At 41.9% G+C, this 24,240-nt stretch overlaps 1 protein-coding gene and 1 long non-coding RNA gene across 2 annotated transcripts in view; both read left to right on the top strand.

Moving 5' to 3' along the window:
- The first annotated feature begins 579 nt into the window (after window positions 1-579).
- On the top strand, window positions 580-2,264 carry LOC139774518 (uncharacterized). The gene is made up of 3 exons (XR_011718597.1): window positions 580-737; window positions 818-921; window positions 1,836-2,264. It is a non-coding gene; the product is annotated as an uncharacterized lncRNA (long non-coding RNA).
- A 1,438-nt stretch (window positions 2,265-3,702) lies between these two features.
- The window catches only part of Sema2a (Semaphorin 2a), a 307,709-nt gene continuing 287,171 nt past the window's right edge, over window positions 3,703-24,240 (top strand). The window contains exon 1 of the mRNA XM_071709912.1: window positions 3,703-4,366. The gene's annotated coding sequence lies outside the window, so the exon portion shown is untranslated. The remainder of the gene's footprint in view (window positions 4,367-24,240) is intronic.

Genomic DNA, 24,240 nt, shown 5'->3' on the forward strand with positions numbered 1-24,240 from the left:
TCGGTGGCGGTTTACGAGTGAACGCGAACGTATCGGAGACGCGTTCTCGTCACCAGCGACCTCGCCGTCCGGCCAATGTAATTTCCGAAGGCTTTGATCTTCGATTTTTCCAACGAGAGTCACCGCGCGAGAGTTGACTCTCCGCGCTGTTCGCCTTTTGTGCACACATGCCAGCTTGCACCCCGAGTAATTTCGATCGCGTGTTCGGTCCATTATGGATAGTGTTGGCCGAGCGAGCGAGCGAGCGAGAGAGAGAGAGGATGTGTTCCGCGAGATGGAAAAGTTCTATTGAAGTCTGCTCTTATGATAGGAAGAAGTGATGCTCTTCTGCAACCTCATATCATTCGCGGCGAGGAAACCTTTCGAGTAATTCCTTCATGTATCTTTCAAGCGATGCTTTGTTTTCTGACACGATTTCGGTTACAATAACACACTCCTGTTATAGACTTTAGATTTGATTTGGGCTAAGAAGGTCGAACGGCAACGGTATACAATGTAAGAAATGTATATAAAGGTCTTAGTTATGACGAGTGTTTGTTGAGAAACTGTCGATTTGAAGCAGTCTCGATCTAACGTTCATCCTGGCAAGACGTAGATAATATCGATACCATACAGTATTTCACATAGATCTTATTGTGGATCAATCTTCAGATTATCTCTTTTCGAGAAGTTATTCTACGTTTTTAAATATTGGCTATTATATTGGATATCGAACATCGAACGGCTTTGTGAAATTGGTGCCTACCATTAAGAATTTAACTATAATTCTAACATTCGTTTGATAGGTTATTTGATAATATAATCCATTTTTTCAAAGCTGAGTCGACATGAGCCAAAACGATGAAAAGGAGATATTCGAAATGGAAAAAGTGGAAACTGGGAAGGAAGCGAGCGAGGACAGTTTCAGTGAGGACACGGCAGGTAAAATATAATAAAAAGTAAAATTTAGTTGTTTGTTCTAAATAAATGCTTATAGTACGCGGAATTTCAACATAAAAACCTAACTCTAAAATATTTGTTTAATAGAGATTGTTTTTCTTATACTTTTTATTAAAAAATAAGACCAAATATATTTACAACATTGCTAATAAGTAATTATTATAAATATTATCATATCTAATCATATAGTTTGTGCAAAAATTAATTATAATTTATTTGTAACACATCATAATTAATTTGATCTGTAAGATATCAAGCTATACTATTATTATTTTTTAAAAACGCGATTCTTATTATTAGTATAGCAATACGATATTTCTCAGTGACTTCCAAAAATAATAGTTAATTATTTTACATATTGTTATGTTTACGTACATCGATATTTCATCAGTTTCAAAATGTAACGATTTTCGTATTACAATGATAAATATTTGCGTATTTTTGCATATATAAATTTTTATACTACATTTTTTCTGAAATATAATTTTTTTCTTCTAAAATACATTTTTTACACATAACAGCAAGGCCTGTTTTTAAATTGTCTAAATATATTTACAATTAAAATTATTATAATTATTTTTAAGTTGACAAAAGTCTTAGCATAGAGACTAGATATAATTTGTTCAATTTTTCTAAGAGTTTTATAAAAAAAATCCAATAAGTGACATATTTAAAAATTGGAGTTTACTTTATAATAAACTTTATGTAGCATACCATTTAATATTGCATTCTTTATATTATTGTTTTGTATATTGTCTTTTTATTACATAAAACGAAAAGAAAATATTTAACACAATGCTATATTTACAAAATTGAATAAAATATTCTTTTCTATGAAAGTATTGATTTTTAATAAACTTTAATTTAGTATCAAAGATTATTAAATATTGTTTCAGATAATAAATATATTAAACTAGCATGATACCCGTGCTTCGCTACGGTAACACACATTTTACCCCTTTTCACCCCCTTAGGGGTCAAATTTCTAAAAATCGTTTCTTAGTGAGTGCTTACGCCATGGAAGGAATATACTCTTCAAATTTCATGTTTCTAGGTTTAGAGGTTTGGGCTGGGCGTTAATGAGTCAGCCGTAACATTGAATTATATATATATAGATGTAAAAACCAAACAAAAGATATCATATTGCTAAAACGTACACAATTCATATTTTATTTAAAAGTTCTTATTAGTAAAATAGAACGCGTTTTTGTATGTAATATTCGGAAGAAACTTCTTTTAAAAAATCATAATTTAATATCTTTTGATTGTAATAATATTATCATATGCAGCAAAAATAGTTTCCAATTTTGTTTTATTTTAGAGAGCAAAAACGCAAAAAAAATATTTTTTTTACATAAGTAATTATTGATGTAATTATTTAGGTAAATAAATATTGCTATTCTTTAATAACAGAATTTTTATATCTTTATTGTAAATTTTAATAATTTTTGTGGTAAGCTAATTACTTATGTAACGTAATATTAAGTTATACACTTTTTAGATATATTTCATTTAGTTAATTTATTTAAAATGATTGCGATTGTTTATTTGATATGATTGCTTTTTCTAATTTTTATAATAGTTTCCTTAATTATAAACTAAATTCTAAGAAAATAATATTACTAAATATTACTAAACGATGAAAAAATTAAAAGAAATAAATGTATTATACATCATAAATATATTAAAGGAGTCAAATTTTCTTTATACGCTTTTGTTATGTATTATTTAATTATTTAATTTTTTAAAAACCGTTTAATGTGACTTAATATGGGAATCATGACTTTTCATATCTAGGCGAGCGTGAATAAGGAATAAAGACGGATACTTAATTTCCGTAAGGTCCTCTACGCTAGGCTATTTGTTAATGATAACTCTGCGCAACTCTGATATCGTTATCTCGAGCGGTAATCACCATTGTTAATGGAACGTTATCGTCGGTTTCGTAGCTGCGAGAGGGTTAATGCGAGGTGCACGTTTATGCCGTACTGCAAATGTCATCGTTTGAGATATCTGCTCTAAGACCGCAATTCACGGAGAAGGCAAAGATCTATAGCGCATCAGACTGTTAGTTAGACGGACTGCAAGCCTACGGAGTAGCGCAGAATGCGTTGTATCCAGAGCACGAGTAGCACAGGCTTGTCAGTGATAGAGCAGACAATATGTCAGACGAGCGCGGAACATAATGTACGTATCGTTGCATCGCTAAGTGACGTTACAATTATGTGTATGTTATTTAACAATGATTTATCATATGATCGAGAGACAATATAAATCCGGAAGTTTCTAAAAAGAAGGACCCTTTTCGTAAACTAAATAAAATAAAATGTCACTTTTGAACGTTTTTGACTTCGTTGAAACTGATCGTATTTGCACAGCGTTTTGTATGCCCTCAATAACGCGAATACATGTAGCTGTTGTTACACGACATCGGCGAATATCCTGTATTTTAAGCGACGCGATTTTTTTTCAGTTTATCGAATGATTTGCATTTTCCGGAAGCCGGGGTTTCGATTCTGGTTTCCTTTATCGGTTTCGCGCGATATTCCGGATATCCGTAGCGCCAAAGTCCGTTGCGCTCATGACACAGAACTACCGTTCCAAACCATTGTATATTACAATGTCGTCTACTTGAATACACCCGGAGACTGTCGGAGTCTCCCACCCGGTATATTGGCTTTTTCTTTACGGTTTGTTTATGTCGCATGCGCACAATCCACCCCCGAGAGCCTCCGACTCTCGTCCACCCTTCCAGTCGCCGGGAAGCGTGCGGATGTTTTGCATCGCTCGTCGCTCGGTCGTCGGATTTTCCTATCAGTGGAGGGTGAACATTTGTCGTTTCTGTCGTTTGTAAGAAAATCGATTGCATTAATCGTGTCGCGAAATCCTCACCAAAGTATATCGAAATGTGGTACAATGCGATAAAATGGTGACGTACGAAATTCCAGAGTTTTCAAAATGACTTCCAACAGTCGGAAGCCGCCCAGAATTAATATCGGTAACTCGCTACCGAGAACGCGGGGTAGTTAACCTAACGTATTTCATAATAGCGCTTTCACAAATTTCTCATTGTCGCCTTCGGAGTCTTCATTTTGAAGACGGATTGGTGTTGGGTGGCTAAATATCGGTGGCCGTTTCTACATTCTGGTAAAGATATTTATTAAGATACTGATACCGATTATTTAAACTTTGGATGGATATTACGAGATAAACGTTATTACACGTTGGTTTGTGCAAATTATACAAGGCGGACGTGATTTCAAGAATTTCGAAGCAGAACAAGAATTCCGGAGCAGTCAAGACTCATCGAAACTTTAACGCGTGCATATTGAAACACGGTGTATCTATGAAACTCATCGTGAATGAGCAAGTAAAGTGTCAGCCTCGATACAAGGATTACGAGGATCGGCAACAACTCTACGCTACGGTAAGCTTATTCAAGATAGCATGTGTTTTGCACTGCATGTTAAACACGCTCGAAGAATCTAGCTTTTCCTTGTCAAAGTATCATGATAATTTATGCAGATTCCGCGCAGAAAGACAATAAGCATCAGCGACACGCAGTTGTATTAAATTATAGCTGTGCCGGATAGATCTGTAATCGTCTTTGCTCGATTGCTTAACATACGTAAATATCAGGTTGACAAAGTCAGCGAATGTAATACAAGCGCTTACCGGCTTACCTGCCTCTGTTACACATAACTGAAAGAAAAGAACTCGCGTTAAAATCTCACCGTGAGCTCTTTCCCGGGATAATCTGCTCGTTGATAACGGCGTTTCGGGCGCGCCACCGCGTACAATCCGCGTTTATTGTATGGAGAGACCTCGCGTTCGCGCGTATAACCAGCATGTCGACGTAATCCGTTCTCTCGTAATAATCCATCAAAATAACGGCAGCGTTTTTGTTGGAAAATTTTTCACGGTATTTTTTTTCTTTATTATTATTACTTTTTTTATGCCCTTTGGCGCGGAAAGCGTTTCAACGACGTACCGCACCCTTTATCCTCGCCCTCTGTACATCTGTACTCACGCGCTACCCGTCTATCGCCACAGTATAGGCGGCTAATTGAAATTCGGATAATGGGCAAACCGATAAGCGGCACCGTCCGTCGCTTCGAAGCGAGGAAAGTGTTTTTGTCGTCCGCTACCGTCGGTGGAAATTCGTTTTCACGGCTCGTTATGGTTATCTCGATACGATGCGGTATTCCTATCGGGACTCGGGCTGGCGGGCAACGATAATCCAGCCGGGCGACGCTGCGTCACCCTGCGAATATCGTTAGCAATTGGTTTTAGAGATAATGGGTATTCATTGACATTGATTGGACGCCCGTTAGACGGTACTAATTGATCCATTAGACGAACAAGGTCTTTCCTTGAGGGCTCGATATCGCGAAGGTCTCGCCAACCTCGTTAGCACATCGTCGTTAACATCTTACCTACCTACGCGACGCGCTCGTGCCTTAATGGATAACAAAATTTATACGATAACGATAAGACAGGGGAAATATATGGAGCGTAAGATCGCATTAATGGCGGCGCGGTACATCCGAGATTCGTGACATTATAATCGATCTCTCACAACTGCTGCGTCTCGACCGAGATACAGCGAGAAGTAAAATATACTTAACATCGTAAAACAAAAATACAGCTTTGCCGTCCCTTACAGTTTATTCCTGTACTTTGTTGCGCGCTTCGCGCTCTGTCTTTAGCCGTCGCAACCATGATCACTCAACTGTGTTCTCCTGATAATTTTGGTTTATCCAGCGATTCACATTTGCGTTAATGATGACCGTATTATTAATTGCTATGCGCGCGCGCGCACACGCTCACGTCGTCCCTCGTCATTTTGATATTGTGTGCGTAAGCGGAACGAACATCGTGGGTGGTCGCAACGGTGTTTCCAGCCGGACGATCGTCTTTCACCGTAATAAAAGAGCTACATAATTTAAAACGTCCCGTCGGAGATAGGGACTTATAAATCGTTTCGGTCGCTAGGGTGGTCAACATTATCGCGTTATCGGAATTACGAGCGGCGATCTCATTGCATAAACCCTATGCGGGACGTGGCGTCTTTATTGTTTTCCACGTTGCCGTATATAGTAGCATCCTTCGTACGTGAGTCGTATTCGAATGCGACAGAGCAGTGCGGCTTAGTCGGTCGAGACAAAGATTCATACGAGAGAGATCGAAATATCTTAATGAACAAAGTAATAAAAGGATGAAAATGATGTATGTGTGTGTGTGTGTGTGTATATAATAACGTCGGTCAGTATATGTGTTCGTGTGATTCTACCAATATTTGCCGATATTAATTAAAGGAAAGTACTTAATTCACTGTACCAAGTGGTTTAAATATATCTATATTACGAGTACACATATTACAAGTTATAGCTCTCTCTCCATAAATGCCGGTCCTCGATTGAACTCGAATCGTCAAACTCGAATATCCGTCTGTAAAGTGTGAAAGAGATTTGCCAGTCTATTTTCTCATATTTTACAGTGGGACGAGATGACCAATCTGGAAGGTAGGAGACACGATTAAGCTGTCCAGCAAGCGTACATATCTGACGGAAGGTTTCGCAAATCCGCAATCGGTTTCTCGATTTGCGGAACGAATTAAAGTTGGTCAGTGTCTGTTTGCACAAGTCATCGGCTCAGCGTAGTCCATTTGTTCGCATCGGCCAATAGAAATAGGGATTCGGCGTTCGCGTAAACGTTGGGGAGGGAGGAGGGTGAACGGATAAATATATCGGTATCGCGAAGCACCATTTATACAACCGCGGATGATTTAACAATATCGATTGCAATCGATAGCCGGTGCGCGCGCGTGTCATTTCCAATGTTTTAATTATTCGGAAATGATTCCATCCTGCGCCAGACAATATTCTATATTCCGACGCAACGGCAATATTCCATTTCGCCTCGCTAAAAAATTCCAACTTCACCAAAACCTGTAATTACTCGTTCGTAAAACATCAACTGGATACTCGAGCCATTGCGTGTTACATATCCGCGTTACACGCAATCGCTTTAAATTAACAATGTATTCGAATTACGCCGCTTATACGTCAATCGATCGCTTCGCACGTACCCGCTGTTCATTTATCATTTTTACAGACTACGCAGGCTCTTTCCAGCCATTCAAAAATTCACCACGAGAGAGCTTCTCATTCCATCCCTCTTTTCCTCCTTGCCTCTCCTATTCCTGTCTCTCTTCCTCTGGATCAGTCTGTCAGAATTCACCGGACCGGCGAGATGATCGAGCGCTTAAATATGTAGCACCGACCGTCTCGCACCGTCGATTCTCACCCTTTCCGCGTTTCTCGTTCCTGGAACCATTCGGAATTCCGCAGGGTGGAAGGCATCGTGCCATTGACGATATCGTGCCGCGTGGTGAGCCAGTGAGCGATAAATTTTTCAGAATTTTACGATTCTTCGCGCCAACGGTATGCGCGATTCGCCGCGAAAGAGGAAGAGTCATTCGTTCGTTCACCCGTTCGTCCGTCGTCCGTCCGTTCGTCCGCGTTCGTTCGTTCGCTCGCTCCCGGCGAAGAGAACGTCGGGATCTACCTACGCGGGTAGACGCGATGCTCCCGCGTCTGCGAATCGATATGCATTGTCCTCGTCTCTTCTCTTCCTGTTCCTCGTCTTTCTCCAACCGTCAGTGCCCGCGCTTTCCGACGCCGTCCGTCTTTGTCGCGGAGTGATTTCTCGCTCGTCGGTTCACTGCCGTTCGCACTCCCCGTAGCGCCGGCGGTTTTATTTGATCGTCCTCTTATGTTTTATTGAGCAGCTCCTTCGCTCGCGCGCAGTTTGTTTTTTTACGGTCACTACCGGAAACAGCTGTGTCTGTGATTTCTGGGTTTAACGCCGTTGCGTTGCCCGGGCTCGATTTCCGGATGCGCCGCGCCCGCGTCAGGGGTACCGAGTACCGATGGATTTTTATACGGCGACCGGCGAAGATCTGTCGGCGAAGGAAGTAAATACGATCGCGAGGAACTCGGGCGTGAGGAATTATGACGATACCGATAGATTTTCATGTGGTCCGGTACACGTACGTAAGGGAAAGAAGTACGAAGAATTCCAAAGAGATGAACGTATAAACATGTAATTGTCATGATTTAATGTACTGTAATTAAAAATCTTCATGTCTTCGCAAATTATTGCTTCGAGGTATATGTATACCATAGGATATTATAGGAAGAAATATAACAAATTTGTTAATTACGATTCTACGATAGCACGAACTATAACGTCTATTCTATTCGAATATTCCAAGCCGGAAATATTGAGAGTCGGATATTACAATATATCTCGACGTTGCGATCGTTTTCGCCGTTGTTTGTTAAAGACAATATTTGTATATTCTGAGTGCAGAGTGCAGCGTGCGTTAGCCGTAGTTGAAACACATTTTAATGTAACGTGATGTATAAGGGTAGAGTTGTTTAGCGTGTAGCGGGATAAACATCATAACGTAAGAGGCTGCATCACTTCCTGTTTGCGAGTCTACATTAAAATGCACGGTCGGCGATTTTTTAAAGTCGCCCCGCGCGCGCCTCCTGCGTTCCAGCTGCGTCCTAAGCGATGCAGCACAATATTTCACGTACGCGTATACTGCATCCTCATTAGAAAACGCTCGGGTTCCCTATGAATGTAAAATAAATGCAGTTCCCAGTACTACCGTTCTTTTAACGCTCTCATCCCGACGCTTTTAATAATAATGCCGCGCATCGCTTACGCCGCTAGCCACATTAAAAGTTACTTTAAAAGCTCTAATTACTATGATTTAATGCATATAGTGGAAACCCCTGTTACAGAAACTTCGCTTTTACGACGCGGGGCGTGTGCTCAATCATGAGATATCGTTATACAGAGGTGAGATGCTCAGCTTGACTTATTTTCTGTACTTTACCCCCCCCCCCCCGCATTCGGTATAATTCTGCCAAGGAAAACGAGTTCGACAAAATCGGACAGTGGGAAGGGATGGTTAGGTAATGCAGAAACTTCGCCGATTCGGTATCGTCATTGAATCTGCTGGTTCTCGGAAGCGAGATGTACCCATTGAAAGCTTTCTTCTCGGGGGTCGCACCTGACCGATCGACTTATCGTAAGTTTCAACCTTCCTGCACTGGGAAAGGCAGGAAATGGACGGTGGGACGGATAAGAGGAACGAACGAGTTCGGCGAAGAAAACAGCGAGTCTCGTAGAATACGGATTTCCTGAATAAGAATGAGTTCGACGGCGCTCAAAGGCACGGCCGGCGCCCAGAGGGAGGAGGGGAGGTGCCAAATAGACTTATTTCGATGTTGCGGGAAGGAACAGAATTGGAAAGTTTGCGGCGGAGATATGGAGTAAAGTTTTAAGGTACGACAAGGTGAGCATACAATTCTATACGAGATGTTATGCGTAAATGGCAAAATTTGCTCTGAAATTCACAAACTATATCGATATTGACAAAATGTGCAGAATACGAAATAGAGGTACCTAATTGAATGCGTTCATAAAAATTGATGCGTCAAGAATGCCGAAGTAGACGGGAGTTGCACGTAAATGACCTTATTATATCGCAACACGTGCGATCAGTGACCACTCCGACGACTCCGGCGCAGAGGAACAATCATTTATGCCGCCGACGTTCTCTGATTATACCACCCGCCCGTCGAATATATCTATTGGGCGCTCTACCGAGGGATATCGACCTCGAGCTCGCGGTGGATTCCTCTATCCGGATCCTTGTACCACGCGTGAAGATCTCAAAGGTCTCGCCGAACGACCCCGACGCATAACCTTAGTCTCATCGTAAAAATGCAAAGCGCCCCGTGTGCGAATAAAAAGCTCCCCCGATCGGCGCGAACCTCATGAAACTTTCAGAAGGTGAGACTACGGCGGCGGCGAGGGACGTTGCGTACGGAATGCGTTCGTCCTTTTCCTTCTTCTCCACCCATTTTTCCCTCCTCCTAGTCCCGTTTCCGGCGGAAGAGCCCGTGCGCTTCCGCGGCGGCGTTCTACGTGACAACGTACCCTCTCTGTTCGACGGTATTACCCCACGTGCCCTTTCCCCCCTTACCAGCGATGTGTCCGCCGGGCAAGTTCCAAAAGTCCTACAATCACTCGCTACTCCACAGAGATGGAGAACGTGCGAATATCCGATTTTCATGGCTTCCCACTTTCTCCTCTCCTCACCAGCTTTATTTGATTTTCTACGCGAGTCTGCCGTTCATTCTCCTCTTTCGATTTTTCTTCAATGTTTGTCTTTGCGTGAATTATTCAGCTGCTTCACTATTCTTTATCTTTACTTTTTATTTCTCTTTTTTTTCGGCGTCTCTTCGCGTGAAAGCAAGGAGCGTCACGAAGACAAATAATTGTCCGGCATCGCTGTTGATTCCACGTTGATGATCTCGTTTTAGCAATGATAAGTGACGATTTTGCCTCGAGCCACGGTATTCAATTGTTCATTCTTGTATAATACTTCTATCGTAGCTTTTCGTCGCTTCAACTTTTTCCTTTACGTCGTCCTTTTTCGTCGCAGTTTCGACTTTATCGATCTCGGTTCGTGGTGAGATTTCTTTTTATTTTCAAACGCCATTATTACTCGCTCGGGCTTGCCGTATAATTCCATTTGAACTTCCGCTGTGGCAAGCTACGTGACATCCTGGAGATCTTTTTTCTACGACAATTTTGCAGCGTAGGTTATATTTTGTATTTTGAACGGGTAGCGCTAAGACACCAGAAAACTTCCGTCTCGGTGAATATGACTTGCGTACGTCACTGGTTTTTTTTTTCGTTGATTGATATTTATTTTCTTCTCGGCTGCCAACATGTCTTGCTATAATGATAATAATTCTTCTTTTGATAAATGTTTCAAAAGTAACGCCTATTGCGGTAATGACTTGAGATACGTGCGGGTCTATTTTTCTTGCTCACTTTGCTCCCTTGTTTCCGATCCCTCGAGAAAAAGGCACATTTACGGCAATGACGACGTGCGTATTTCTCAATTCGACGATTCATCTCCATATCTTATTATATCTAAAAGTTTCTTGCTAAGAGAATGCGAAATGCCGACTTGAAATCAATCGGTAAGCCGATATTATATTTACATGGATGGAAGATTATATTCTTTATATGACAAGATTTATTGCTCATTTATGATAAAACACGGTATTGTACTTACAATTAGTACTAATAAATTGCGGAACTGCTTTATATATTTTTGGTATAATACGCGTTCAAATCTTCATTTCGATTTCTCGCTTTTTACTTATTTTCGCTTATATTCACGAGGCACACGCCTCCTCTCGGTGTACTGCATAACGTCAAGTCGTTTGTATCTTTTTCTTTTTTTTCTTAAGCAACCGTTCCAACCGTTCCAACCAAGGACGGCTCTCCTTTTGCGAAAATTCTTAGCAGAAGTCTCGAGAAGTTGTCACAGCTTCGCGCGATAAGTTCTAAGCAACGAAGCGAGGTTGGAACTTTTTCCCCGAGAAAGAAACAACCGCGGCGACGGAATACTTCCCTTTGCACTTTGTTCATGAGAGACGTCCGCTAATTCCATTTTCTTTCCTGACATTTAATGGAAGCGACCGTCTCATCGGCCGTTATACTTCCGTTCGATGAATCTGGTCCGGAATTTTTCTTCATTCCGCGGGATTTCGGACAAAGTCTTAAGGAAGTTCTGAACTCTTCGACTCCTCGGAGAGAAGGGATAAGTGAGAACTTTTCCTCGTTAAACGAAGAATGATATTCGTTTTGTCTGTCGCTTTTCTTCGACATCATTCTCATTTCTTTTTGATTATATTCCGTTTTCATACAAATGTATTTTCCATTGCCGAGCGTCGTTTCATTTATGAACGTTATAATCTTACAAAGTAAAAATTTTAATTTTATTATATTATAATCATTATCTTGTATGAATATCATGAATATTAGCTTTTTTATCTGACTTGTTTAAATATGAGAACGGATATCTATATTCTTTCAAGATTCTACTTATACTGATAAATGCTACGTTTTTTATTATATTTTTAAATTATAATTTATGCTTTAAATAAAATTATTATTTAGAAATGTAGTTGTAATGTGTATTTATAAAAATGTATTTCGCAAACAGTTTCTTTTTGAAATAAAAGATATTTACAGGACAAGACCTATTCTGGCGAAGAAAGAGTTCATCGTTTGCCAAGAAAGTCGACTATGCCGCCAACTATCGCGCCCACAATCGTACAGTTTTCTTTGCAATGTTGTTGCCGAAAATGGTGCGTTATGCGGTATATCTCCTTTATTGTTCCTTTTCTTGGACAGTCAATAAAAACGTAGTCCTCGACACAGAAATGAATGCGTCGAGTTTCTTTCAGTGGTGTCACTTTGTGCGAAATAAAGGCGATCGGAAAGACGGTAGAAACATTGCGTGTAAAATGCTTTCTGCTATACGTTCTTCCCCCTCATTTCGTATCTTCCCTCTTGTCATTTTTATCGAACAGCGCGCGACCAATGCGAGACCTTGCGCTACATGACGCTTCGTTTCAAACGCGTTTCTTTATATCTTTCTTATTTTACGAAACTGCTACTGGAAATCCTAACGAGATACGCTGCTTTATATCAAGGACGACACGCTAAACCCTCCTCGACAGGCCCGTCTGACCTACAGGTGGGGTTCAAGAAGCTCGGGTATAGTACAGTCACCGTAGTTAAGATGTTATCGTATCTCACCATGGTGAGCTTCCGGGGGATTCCCCATGGTCAATCTGCGGGTATATCTCCGTTGATCTTGTCCCCCGTTCTGTCCCTTCATCTTTCCGTCCATGCCACGTTCACTACTTCTCTTCCACTCTACTTCAATGACCCATCTTCGATCTGATCGCCGTTTCAATCTGTATCTCTTTGCATAATTTTTTTATTTCTGACTATCGTTTCGTTGAGTAGGCGTCGTGTGAACGACATAACTACGCATTAAAACGATAATTTACGGTATGGAGAAGTATGGAGAGTCGATAGAACGGTTCTCCCTAAAACATTTCAGTCTCCCTCGACAAAATTCTCCTATTCTTTTTCATACCGAGATTCTTCTTATCTGTAATCCTCTAACTGCTGTTACATGGACAACCGCCTGCCTTCCGGACGTGATAGATAGTGCTGCAGGGGACAGCGGTCAATGGTCCATAGGTCTGATCAAAGGGCACCACTGACTTTGAAGGTGCCCATAAATCCGACTTTATGGGACAAATTTCAATTCTTTATCGGGAGAAAAAATTGGGACTATCGAATAACATTAGAAGGAGCTCGATAGGTCCCTGTCTGTAACAAATTTGTTTTCGGGAAGAATATAGCACGCGACAATGTGATAAATAAATAATAAAAGTCGAAAACTGATTTCCCCTTTTCAATACTTTGTGATCATATGCTTCTACAAAATTGATAGCATCGTTAAAATAAATTACTACTATATCGAAAAGAAATCAGAAATGGAAAGAATAGAACGTCAAAGGACGTATTGTTTATCAAACAATTTTCCTCCAATTTTTAGACATACAAAATCAAAGAAATATTTTGCAACAATGAAACCATTAGAAGCATGAATAACACAAAAATGGAATTGTTACGAAAGAATGAACATTCCTATGCTTCGCAAAATCGAAATTAATGCGTAACTTGATTCAGGCGTTGTACCAGATACCTCGAACTGACACGATTCTTTTGCCGCTAACAGCCCGCAGTTAGCCGGCTCACTAAATCGATACCGTCCGCGAGCAAAACGAGGAGAAAGGGAACAACAATTAGCGTTCTGATACGGGAAATCAATTGAGGAGGCAGAAAGAAAGGGAGAAATCCCTGGCTCGAGATAATTGGTCTCGGCTCTTGAGTTTCCGCGACTAGCTCGTCAAGATATTCGAGCAAATCCTTTATGACGAAGGGCTTCTCGCTCTCGTTGTATTCGTGAGACACACGAAATACAGGAGACGAATTCTCCACTCGGCATAAACGGAAAGATCTCCGCAAAGGCGAAATTCGTCGTTTTTCTTTCATCTCTAGATATCTCTTAAGATCATTATACATATATCTACAACGTAATTTTTGTATCACGTATGCGTATCCATTATTCTGGGTTTGAATTTCGAGAATGCAAGCCTCCCCCGCATTCAGGGAATTCTTTCTCGATGCGAAGAGCGAGCCGGTCGACAATTTGACGACGAAGAAAAGAATTTTAAACTTCGCACGCCCCTCCGCTTTATCGACCTGCCTTCTGCCGCCCGGTTCTCGCTACTCACGCTGCTCGTACCGCCGAAGTACCCCGTGGCATCAATCTTGCATAGAATCCTCGAATTTACGACTCTCGTCCCGCGCGCTCACGTTGAATTACATTCGACGGACGCCGTAGAATGGCCGCGACTATCTCTACGTCCGGCGTCTATTCGCGTCGCTACATTGCCGCGTATATAACGCACGTCTGTTTTACCGCTCCTCTTGTTCTCTGGCCGAGGCGATTTCAGTGGCGATGAGATTAGCCCGATAAGCGACAGTCGCGCGGCTAAAATAAAGCGAGCCAGCCGTATTTCGGCCGGTGCGCTTTCCGCTCGCGTGCGACTAATCGCGTGAGCGTGTGCGGGAACTCGCGGCAACGGACTCGCGGAAACAAGGTAATCCGCGAGTATAAATGTATAATTCCCATCAACATTAATGCCGTTTTCACCGGGGCCGCTCAAAATCGTATGACCATCGTTAAATTTTTTGAACTGCGTGATGATCACGCACGTAGCACACACACACACGCGCGCGCGCGCGCGCGCTGCATAAAATTATAAACTATATACGTTCTTGAAAATGCGACTCGCCGGTGAGTTGATAACACAGTCGCCGTCGGTTTCGTCTGAAGAATTTCCACGGTGGAAACTCTTAAAGTGTCATTTCACGCGGAAAGACTCTCTCTTCCGTCTCTTTATTCTCTTTTCTCGTCATTCTGCCATTCATGTCGTGCAACTGTAGTCAAATAAATGCTCGGGAAATAACAAGCGATCAAACGGTGGCTCAATAAGTTATTGTTGTCCCGTAAAGAGTCAATTTGTACAGTGTAAAGAATGGAGGTACTGCCATGCAACACTTGTTATCGGATATTCTGTGGGTAATTTTGCAGACGTTGTCCGCCGCATAGAGGCGATTTTTCTTGCCCGGCAATATACGTCCACGCGTAGTAGCGGAGTAATATTAAAGGGAAAATCCCGCCGACCGTAATCTAGATTTTCAATCTCGTAACAAATCGTATTATTCCGCGGTTAAACACGTCATTTATTCCATTCTGTTTAAATCGTCTCGCGTTATAAAGGGAGCGGCGCATATTCCAATATACGATTTCATATCGCGAGAAGAGAGACAGTTTAGATATATTTCACGGAAAACACGAGATTTTTATTATTTATATCTTTATAATAAAATTGATAATTTAAATGAGAAACGTTATACATATCTTATAGAATGTATTGCAAAACGGTGAACGTATACGGTGAATACACATACGCGTAACCACGTATGGCCGTCCTATTTACATTTCAGTAGCGCGTTCGTCGCGATGATAAAGAATCGCTATACATACAAACGCAATACCCCGGCGAACCAGGAAGAGCGTAGCGGGTGGGCACCGATATAACTACTCGCTCGGCTCGAATTTTTCATTCGCGAGGCTCCGCCAACGGTATATCTTGTCGACAATGGTGAATACCCGGTTGAAGCCAGGTCGCATCGTTGCATACGCGATTCACCGTGTGAATAAAGAAACGGCGCGGTCACGGTGCATGTGCGCCGGCAAAAAAGGAGATGCGTCGTCCCGGATATGTACGACGAACGCACGGATTTGACCTACATTCCCATATTCGATTTTTTTATTTCCTCGTCGAGCGACAATCACTACCGATCGTTTCTGCCGAAATAATGCTCCTGGCCCGGTCGTAGCTTCTACGGGAAAGCATAACAGCTTGAAATTGGAGGTAAATTAATGATCAGATCGGGCTTCGTGTTCGGCGAGTAATTACCGATCCCGCCGGGAGGATGGGGCCGGGCGTGACGGGCGAAGAAGGAATTTAGCCAAACCTCCCTGTAATTTCTCGTTCATCCCTTCGTAAACTTGGCGGTGCCTAGGGTTATTTCAAGGGAGTCCCGAGGTGACGGCGGGAAGGGGATGGAACGGTAGAAGGCGGTGGCGGTGGCGGCGGCGGCGGCGGTGGCGGCGGCGGCGGCGGCGGCGGCGGGTGGCGTATAAAGAGGCGGAATGCGTAGAGAGGGATGCGGATGTAACGGAGGGGTCGACGGGGGTGAATCTTACTCGGTGCGAAGGAGCAAGTTACCCCCCTCCTTCCTCCCGGTAAGGGCTTCTGTGTAGTAGGTGAGTTATTGGCGTTACGTTAGACGTCACATGCAGCGCCGACCCGGCAAGCCTCCGCTCGAGAGTGCTCACTGCTCACCAGCTTCTCGCTCCCCCCCCCCCCATCTTACCGCGAGTAAGACGCAATGTCAGATGCAAGACAAACGTCTCAATCCTAACCGGAACGACGAGAATGACGCCGGTGACGACAGCGTATGAATCCTCCTACGACTTCTCCGTTCGGCGAAGTCGCCGCCGCCGGAAGAAACGAAGGCACGCGCGTTCCCACGTCGATCTTCCCGGATCTGACAATGAAATCGAATGATGTATTCAACTGTGGTTAATTCATTCCGACACTTATCACAGACGATGACGTGTGAACGTACTCGAGTAGAATGGATAACGAAAGTCTATTAACCCCTAAGTTACTACCATCAGTCTGTAAGATTCGAGTAGAAACTGTCAGATTTTGGCTATATAAAAATTTTCTTTTGCCTTAAATCTTTATAATTTTATTCCTATTTATAGTTACATAATAAAACTTATGTAGTTCGTTTAAGCAAACTTTGGCGCTCCGATTAAGTAAAAGATAAAAAAGTATTAATGTTTGTCTGAGATATGAAGAGAAAAAGGTGTTCTGGATCTCCCAGATCCATGGTAGTAACGATGGACAACAACAAAAATTAAATTGAGGGTAGTAGTAACCTAGAGTTAAGTTTAATTTTGGTCGAAAGTGAGTAGACTGGAATTGCTCCACTGTTGCGTCGTAAATGTTGATCTACCAATCGAGGCAACAGTAATATTGTTTTTATCGCAAAATCAAATAACGTCGTTTTCTAGGATGGCATTTTATATAGGATACAAGAGAGATCGAAACCTTCGCGTGAAATCCCTCAAAGTGCGACATATTGTTCTCCATTGACTATCTGATGGTCGGAGTCATGCGCTTGCATGCAGTATCGCATGAGAAATGTCGCGTTGCCGGGTGAATAACGAAAATGGGCAAGCGTGGCAACGGCGATTTCTTTCACGTCGCGGAGAACAATGTGGCGTTGCCAGCGTGACGAAGAAAATATGCGGAGAATCGGTGCATTCGATCGGGGAGGAAAATAGCGATGATTTGTCATCGCAATTCGCGAGCTATTTTGTATGCGAAGTACGTTAATAACTTGAGATTACATTGCTATTGTGTAAGTTCCTTTTTTAGCGGTAAACTAAGCTTATCCGTTTTAATAAATAAAATTGGAGTAATAAAGCGCTGTTCTTTTCGTTCAACAGTAATTATTCTAATTTATTCGTGGAACTAGTGATATTCCGTTAACATTGATTTTAATCGCGCGTTTTATTATACATTGCGTGTTGTACTACCTAAAAATACAACTGATAAGCATAGCGACTTATGGGGATATAATAGCTGAAATATGTTGATGATAATGTTAGTGGGGGATGATCGATCAACGTCAAAGGTCGATCGGGAGCCGGGAGTTACCAGTACTCTTTTTACCTCGCGAGAGACAAGCTTAGAGCACTTTATTTGTTCTCGCCGATACGGAAAAGTGGTTATGTAAGTGTGTCACGATCAAAGTAGTATAGTTACGTTGCTGTCAAAACTTCTTATGTAAACCGTTTTTATTATGTAAAAGCGAGTGAGCCACTTTGCGACAAATCTTTTAACTTGATTTCAGTCTCAAAGACGTCAAAGACGAGCGACATGAAATTGATGATATATTGACACGTTGATAAAATCTGAATTAATAAAGTTGTGATTCAGCTATTTGTTTAGATGCGTAACGCTACGCGCTTTACAATGCGCGATGGATGTCGCGGTAGATTACCGCGAATAAATAGCATCCCACCCCGATATGCATCATTCTTTCCCTCCTTAACTGCTTCCAATCGTTTTGCGCAATACGAGTCGTATAAGACTGTCTGAAACTTATCGGAGAACGTTGATCTAAATCGCACCGAATGTGACCGATAAAGGCGGCCTTAATGACATCGGCCCTCTCCTCGCCGATTCGAACGAGAACACATTCGATTCGAAGTACATTTATCTTGGCCCCATGGCACGCCGTTGTAAAGTATGGTTCCGGCGACCCTCCTTCGACCCTTCTGCCAGCTTCCGGACTATGCGCTTGATGGAATACGTGCGTGGACTGCACCCGCGCCTCCGCGGAATTCCTTCGCGTTTTTACGAACATTCGGCAGTTTCGCAGACTTCCCTCTTTCCGGAAGGGAAAACTTGTTTGATATTTGTTTTATTTGAGAAAGCACCCGTTTGATATATTACGTAATATAGATAGCAAAACGAAAATTGTAGGTACTTAAATTATTGAGAACAGGATACACAAAGGGAAAAACGTAAAAGTTCTTATATTCCTATCTAACGGAAATTTAGAAAATACATCGGAATACACGCGCACGTATTGTGCTAGACACAAAAGCAGCCCTGAAGTGGTCAACCAACGTTCTCTCACACGCTTGGAAACCGGATATTCTCTGTCGCAGCATTGTGGAACATGAGACTTGGGTGGCGGATTCGGCGCCTCGTCGGTGGTGAAAGCCGGCTCGCAGTGATTTGTTATCGTAACACCGCGATGGTGTTTGCCTAGCAAATCCTTAGCCACGTCTGCCAACTAAGGCCCGCCGCTTTCTACCCGTTCCTCGCGCGGCCGACCCTCGCCCCCAACCCTTGAATCAACCCCTTGTAAAAACACGAGTTCACCTTGGGTCGGAATCAGTGAGCTGTCTACATGCGCATCTGTACAAGCTAACACCAGCTAATACCAGCAACGGCAACGGCAACGGCAACGGCAACGGCAACGGCAACGGCAGCAGCAACAGCAGCAACGTTCGAACCGCGATAGTAAACGACGACGAAGCCACTGGGACGAGGTAGAAGGTAAACTGTGCCATGACCTGTGAACGCGCCAGGCTCTCCTCCTTCCGGCGAGCAACCTATATTTCAAGCGGTGATAAATCAGCTAAGATTCCGGAAATTTACGCGCGACCTGGATCCACCGCGGCTATCATTCCCGCTTGCAATGGAGAAAGAGGAGTAAGAGAAGGGAGGGTTCGCGTATAGGAAGGCGCGGCGCGAAAACGGCGAAGAAAGAGAATCGAGAGTAGAATAGTAAAAAGGATAAAAAGAGTCGTTAAAGGCGAACCGATCGTTTGATTGCCACTAACTAATTCCACGAAGCCGAGGCATAGCTTGAAAATATTTTGCGATTTCGTCATCAGCGTCATTATCGTTTCAGATATCATATTCCACTCGGTGTTAAAATGTTTGCTCCTAATTCTCTTCATGCCTGATGTATAAGTATAGTATGTCTCATAAATTTCGCCACTGGACTGCTGCATCTTTTTATCAAATATATAAGAGAACTAGACGCATTTATGTAATAGTGTAACAGTGAAATTTGATGTCATATGTATATTATAGAATAACTATGAGCATAATTGCTTTATGGAGCAACAACGAAGTTCAATGATTTTTAATATGAGATTAACTATAACCAATGCAAAAAAGAACATTATTCTTATTTTCTAGCATCGAGAATTGTACTATTCAAATACGATTCATTGGCAAAGGGTGGGGCATTTTAGATACCTGCAGCTAGCAGCCACGTAAGTTGAGACTATCGATTCCTCTTAACCAACGAATTATTCCGCCTGCACCCAGCAATAATCTACCGTTGCTCCCCTTAGTTCTAGTTTTAAGTAGATGTTATTATAATCAAGTATGTCATCATCTCGTGCGCGGAGAAGTTTCGCTCTAAGCACGAAAACTCGGAATAATTGATGCAACGGACTCCTCTTTCGATACCCGTATCAGTTAGCGTACAACCACTCGCCGAGGAGCTTTCGCCTAAAATTTGTTGGTAAAAGTTACTTGGGAAATTTCTTTGAGATCGACTTTAGGAAACAAACATTATTTTTAAATGAATGCATTAACCGCGCGGCGACGAGTATAATCTTCCTTCTTATAATTTCGCTTTAAGCTCGTTGAAACGATATTTAATGTTAACGCGGTATTGACACTACAATTGTGTAATTTCAGTTGAATTATATTGTAATTGTTATCATGTAGTAACAATTATATTACAATTATACATATATAAATTTAGATATCGCGCGTATTATTAATCACAAAATGAAACGCAAGATCCAATTTCAGTATCCAATCTCCAATTTATACGTTGTTATCATTTTGGAATATACTGAATTTATTTCGATAAGTAGGTTACAGTTTAACATGTTCCCGACGCAATTGCTCATGGCGCGACTGCTAATTATGTGCTAATTTGGAGTTAGTAATGGAACGCACTAGATAACGCTATCGGAATCAGCGTCAGCTGTTTTCATCGGTTGCTCGGCAACGGGAATCCAGAATGAGAAATACGCTGGCATTTTCAATTTGTACGCTTTATGAGAGACTTTGTAGCATAATCCACGAAAAATTGACCGTCCAATCATCCGCGGCAAACATACACTGAAATTGCAAGTTTATCGACATTGTTCGCATTGTTGTTTATATCACGATCGATACGCGTCCATGTTATTCTGTCGTGAATTCAAGAGCACTGTGATAGCACGATGTTAAATATTAACGGAATATTTACGAGCATAACCGCGTGGCGATACTTAATTGTGAATTGGCTTGACATAGTAATAATTCCTTATGACATTCATCGTTTCTCTCGTACTAGAAAATGGAGATACGCGCATAACCGTCTAAATAGCTATTACTGTCATAAAGTTAATGCAAGTAGTGTATATGTATGCGGTCGGATGAACTAAATCGTATAACGAGACATGTGAAGTATTTCAACTAGTGGAATATTCCAACAACGTCTCGGAAGTAAATTACACTGATTGAGATCCCGAATTAATGTTTGTCCCGTTGACGATGCGCAACGTGCACGGTTTCCACAATCGATCGTTCGACGAAGATCAACTCCCATCCTGGCAGATAAAATTAAATGTGGCGAAAAGTTCGGCGCTGCTCGCAGACCCAAAGATATCGATTATTGGGGGGGGGGGGGGGGGGTCGAAATATCTGCCTCGATGAGTAAAGGTACGTTAATTAAAGGTTCTCATTAACGATCTCGCCCCTCGCAATCGCCATCCACCGTTCGGTCTTACTCCCCTATTTAATGTATAATGATCAAATAAATCAACGACCCACAAACACCTCGTCAACATTCGAAACCGTAACATGGGCAGTCGGCTAACAATGAAATCGATACGCTTCCTGACCTTTAATTAAAATATACGCTGATTTTTTCGACGGCGTATGTAATACTACGGATTATTGTAACGATCGGAATTTTTAAATTAATTAAAGCTTATAACAAGCTTATAACGTGATAGAGAGCGAAAAAAGGTTTCAGAACGAACATTATTGCTAACGAGGAAGGTATGCAAGAGAACTTTCGCATTTACTGCAAGAATAGTGTAGTAATATTTTCTAACATTACGCAGAGGAAGATATATGCGCGCATCGCTTGCGTATTGCGATTCACACATGATATACTTCTTAAGACTTTTCCACATCCATATCCTTGAAATATTGTATATGACTCTATTCGTTCGTTGCGAAGGTAGAACGAGCAGACATCGGATTTTTCCCAGGTCATCGCGCATATAGACAGATCGAGACAACCGATTTTGCATTCTCTCACCTCGCCTCCTGTCTCAGGTGCTACACCGAGAAACGCAAATCGAAGAGTTACTGAGAGGCAAGGTAATTTCACACAGTGAAAATGCTAGCAGTTTTGAGATAAGAGGGGAGATTGGGTTCCTCGTTCGTTGGATTTTCGATTTGTCAGACAGTATCCGAACTATAGACTACCTCTTCGAAACTATTCCGACGTTTCTCTTTACATTTACAATCGTGTAAATTATTCGTTATTTTATTTTTAAGTTATTAATATAAGAAGCTTGGAGTAAATGCATTAATGCGAAGAGATTTACATACATGTATTTAACGTGAATATAATCTGCCAGAAACATAGAATACTGTTGTACTCCATGTTTTTTATATTTAACAGACTTCTCGTGATCTTCACGGTTGATCGATCAGGTGACAGCGCTTTATCAATAGGAACAGTGTACTGCTGTCGTGTGAAAAGGGGGGAGATGAGTACTGCTCGTCGCAAACTCTAGTAGCGAATCGATGTTATCGGAAGGTATCGCTATGCAGTAAAACCGTCCGACTTGTATTGAGTTCGACGCTTGTTCAACACTCTCAAGGCTTCTCCCTATAGCAGCATGTGCAATCCATACGTGTACATAGACACGCATACGCACAATTGTGCACGTGTGTATTTTTGGAGTAGCTTCGCCGGTGTTCGCGCCTCGCGCTGCAGGGAGGAAATCCGTGAGCCCCAGACGCTTATGCAACGTGCAAGGGTGTCTGAAGCGGTTCTTCAAGCCACCCGAAACGACTACTACCACCTTCGTGTCACACCTCATTATGCCGTCGCGTCGCTTCGTTAGCGCCGACGTCACAGTCGACGAACAAAGGACGAATCCGCGACGATCGGTATCCGCGAATGATGCGCCGAGTGATTTTAAAAGCTTTATTAACGTAGGTCTGCCTAGATTTGCACGATTTATATGGAGGGTGGAAGAAGAAGTATGCGCGTTGTAAAAAAATATAAATCTGCGCACTGCACCAGACTCGAGTGTAATGAATTAATATTTTCGCTCGTGCGATTATGCGCATTAATGCGCGTGTAAATACGCTACGTGCACGTGCGCAAACGGGTAGCCGTCAAGGTAGGAGTATCACAGACAGATAACTCGACAGTCCGCACTCGTAAACCAGAAACTTGCGCAATCACAAGTTGGCAGAAGTCCGCCCCGAGCTCGTGAGCCTGAAACTCATAAAACTACTGTAATTGTAAAACACGAAAGGGCATAGGCGGAGCCAAAATACCGTGGCTGACTGGCTTATGCATCACGGTTTACGGTATGAATTATTTCACTTGTTGAAATCATTATCTTTTTTCCGACAATCTTCCCGAGTATTGCGCTTCTTTTTTGCTCATTACCTCTTCCCGTACATCCGCAAAAAAATTTATGAAATAACGAAAACGCGGCGGATGCTCTGGAAACTTCAATAAATACAGCGTTTCTCTTGGAAAAGGTCGCTATTTCGGCTCTTCGAATTGCTTACGTTAAAGCGAAAGATCCTCAAAGAGAGTTACTTCCTTTTATCGGAATTCGATATTCGCTTTCGTCTTGGAAAAGGCTACTTTGATGGTTCTTGTGGATCTTCTTTCTTCTGTAAAATCTGGCTGCGCGGTAGGTTCTGGATAGACGCCACTGGATGACTTTCGGGGAAAATATCATATTTCTTATTCGTTGTTGCTACTAATACTCGCTTTGCGGTTTCTTTGAGGAGAAATCGTTTGCTTATTCCCAATATTGCGTTAGCAAGAGTATTTATATATATCGTGGAAAATGAAAATCATTAACTTTCATCTGAGAGAAACCGCGATGCTCAAAGGTAAACTACATTATTTCAAGAAAATTCCCCTGCTCGTTGAATTCGTTGCAATCTAGAACGGTTCTTTCTTAAATGATCGGTATACACGAGAAATTACCATTATATATGAATAAACGTTTCAATGAAACATCGGAATACCCGTTAACATCGAGGGATACTCTCAATGTAAAATGTTGCGATAGATAATTTATAAGAGCTAACCGTGCAACGTAATTTAAATTGTCTTTTGTACTGTGTATTGAAAATAAAGTATATTGTTGGAAATACTGTTTCTATCACGTTGGTTCGAGCAATAAAGGGACTACAGCCATCTGTGTTCAATATCCTTCTGTTCGTGCGACAATTCATTAGAGCTTGGATCAGCCAGCTGCTGTGTACGCATAGTTAACAAAATTCATTACCCTTTTGAGGACATGTACGCGCGAGTACGAAAATC

Source organism: Temnothorax nylanderi, unplaced genomic scaffold, assembly GCF_030848795.1.
Source record: "Temnothorax nylanderi isolate EJ_2023f unplaced genomic scaffold, tnyl_v1.0 TNYL_tig0082_pilon, whole genome shotgun sequence".
Classification (NCBI taxonomy): Eukaryota; Metazoa; Arthropoda; class Insecta; order Hymenoptera; family Formicidae; genus Temnothorax; species Temnothorax nylanderi.